The sequence below is a fragment of the Sinocyclocheilus grahami genome, unplaced genomic scaffold (assembly GCF_001515645.1).
Source record: "Sinocyclocheilus grahami isolate Dianchi unplaced genomic scaffold, SAMN03320097.WGS_v1.1 scaffold97.1, whole genome shotgun sequence".
Lineage (NCBI taxonomy): Eukaryota > Metazoa > Chordata > Actinopteri > Cypriniformes > Cyprinidae > Sinocyclocheilus > Sinocyclocheilus grahami.
Window position 1 is genome coordinate 1,164,869 of NW_015505276.1, and position 2,995 is coordinate 1,167,863.

Consider the following 2,995-nt stretch of genomic DNA (forward strand, 5'->3'; position numbering starts at 1 on the left):
AGCTACTGTTTTGTTATTAGTTTAAGTATTTGCTATTGACTGTTCAAATGCGGAGTTTTGCGCATCATGTGTGTGTGTGTGTGTGTGCGCGCGAGAGAGAGGGGGGAGGGGGGGGGTCTTAACCGTGTCTTATGTACTGCAAACACATACCAGCTTCATCACTGTGTCTGTCACGCGACTCTGTTCCCCTTTCGGGCTCTGTCTTTACATTTACTTTGAAAGCTGCGATTATGGTAAGGGGCGTTACATTTCCGACGAGTGCTTGCAGTGTTCGGCCAATCACAATGCACTGGGTCAGCTGGCCAATCAGAGCAGACTGCGCTTGTCGGAAGGAGGGACTTTGTAAAAAACGAAGCGTTTGAGAGAGGCGGGGCATAGAGGACCTACAATAATGTACAGTATTTGAAAAATAATGTGGTTTTTGAACATTAAAGCATGTCAACATATTCTGTTACACCAAATACACAAAATATTGATCTTTAAAAAAGCATCATATGACCCCTTCAAGAGTGAGGGGTCAGTAAGAGGTCAGTTTTTTAAAGAAATTACTTATTTCTTTAATTCAGCAAATTAAATTTACTTATACTTATATTCAGCTTATAAGTTGAATATAAGTATACTTATATTCAGCAAAGCTGTATTAAACTCATAAAAAGTGACAGTGAAGACAGTTACAAAATATTTTTATTTCATACAAATGCTGTTCTTTTGAACTTTGTTCACCAAAGAATCGGTGAACAGAGTTTTCCATAAATTTTTTTAAGCACAACTGTTTCAACATTAAAAATAGCACATGTTTCTTAAACACAAATATTAGATTATATTAGAATGATTTCTAAACACTGAACTGAAGACTTGCTTTACCATCACCGGAATAAATTATATTTTAAATATATTTATATAGAAAGCGGTTACTTTATATTGTAGTAATATTTCAGTTTTTACTTTGTTGTCAATAAAATAAATGCAGCCATGGTGAGCTACTTTCAAAAATATAAAAATGGTAACCAACCCCAAACTTGTGAATAGTAGTGTATTTACACTCCAGATGTAGAGGTGGACAAACTCATAAAACAAATTTTTAAACCTGTCATTTGCTGACCTGATAATTGGACTTTCCCTCTTTCGAAACAAAGTTTTCATCATTGACCACAGCTGCCAGCCGAATCGCAGCTTCATCCAGACGTCCAACTGAACGCAGGTAATCAATGTATTCCTCTGCATTCTCAGGTGACAACTACAAAAAGGACAGAGGAAAAGGAAGTGTATAGATAGCTTTAATAATTTACACCTTAAAACACAGAGTTGACACGTCAACTAATATAGACAATCAAGTGTGTTTTTGGTTTCCAGCATAACGTCCAACATTTACCTTTAAGTACCGGCGGTAAACACGAATAGCTGTTTCTGGGAGAGGCAAGTTACGGGCAAAGCGAAGATACAGGGGCCAGATGCGAGGATGCTGGGTAATGGGTAGCGCTCTTAACGCCCTGTCGAATGTCCGTCTGCTCCGTGTAATTTTGCATTGAGACACCATGAGCTGACAGTAGTCGATCCATATCCTGGGCATCTGAGGAGACCAAGAAAAGTCTGCTATATGTTGTCACACAGTACTGCCGCTATACAAACGTGAAAATGTTAGAAACTTCAGCTTTACCTTATGCATAAACACAAGTGCTCTCTCATGACAGTTGTTCACCTCCTCGTATGCTGGATCTGTGACACATTTGCCTTTCACCTGTTTCCTCCTCTCTCTCAGGTAGTTGTACCACAACTTGTAACTGAGGAATACATAAGAAAAGAAGCTAATCTATTTTAGGTTCCAAGCACAGGGGTTTCATTATAAGAGAAAACCAGATGACATGCACACACACCTGCCAGGCAGCTCTTTTAAAGCTCTTTCATAGATCATATTGAGCACTGATTTCTGAGCATTTTGCTTGTGCTCAATGTAACGCATCCAGCACTTGACTGAATACGGATTCCTGATGATTTCTTCTTCATAAGGCAAATCATCATCTTCCTGCAATGGACACATGACTCTATTAATTATATGAACAACGATGAATGCAAGCTCAAACAGATAAAGTTATGTGAGGGACCTAGAAGTATTTCGAGCTGAAACATATTTGTTCGATTAAAATGGTTATTTCATTTCAAATATATTGTTAGTAACTGACTCAACATATATGCGAACTACTGTTATCCATTCAGTCTATAATTAAATACGATGTTAATCAATGCAAACGACATCTCACTTCAGTTCGTGTTTGACAGGTAATACATCACCGATGTAAGTACACAAAATATTAAAACATTACTTTTGTATTTTGCTATCTTATACTCTCAAGAGTTAGCAAGCTAATCACAGCTAGCTAAGGAAAAAATGTCACACAACCGACTTATAAACACAAATACATACGAATAAAACGTCTGCCTTTCCGCTAAGCGTTGGCATTTTCCTTTGCCAGAGAAAATCCGTTTAATAATTTTAAAAAGTCAGTGTTATTCTTGACAAAACAAACACTTTCCCAACGTAGAGTACAAAAGCCCCGCCTTTTCCGAGTGAAGTCCTATTGGCTGTCGCTTCCTCTGACAGCGCTTGCGCTTGTCCTCTAGGGGGAGCCTCCAGGGTTAGGGCGTTTTTAATGGACGCCAATGTAAGAGAGCCTTTGCCATTCTTCTGGAGTGAACTTTATGTAGACTTTGCAGCGAAAAATGTTTTATTGGAGAAGTAACTGTAGCACAATAGTTGAAAAAGAAGTGCGCTTAATTGTGTTGTACTTGTAGTGTACTGTAAATCTTAAAAGTATATTTTCAATAAACTATACTTGCAGATATTAAATCGTAATATTGGCCACATCTGAAAAGGGTCATACCATTAATATTACCTGTGTAGTTCAATTAAATACGCTTTAAAGGGGTCATATGATGTTGCTTAAAAGGACATTATTTTGTGTATTTGGTGTAATGAAATGTGTTTATGCGGTTTAAA

The 2,995-nt window shown here is 37.6% G+C and overlaps 1 pseudogene; it reads right to left on the minus strand.

Annotated features, from left to right (window-relative positions):
- LOC107587986 (pre-mRNA-splicing factor SYF1-like) overlaps positions 1-2,551 on the minus strand; it is a 7,893-nt pseudogene extending 5,342 nt beyond the window's left edge.
- Positions 2,552-2,995: the final 444 nt, after the last annotated feature.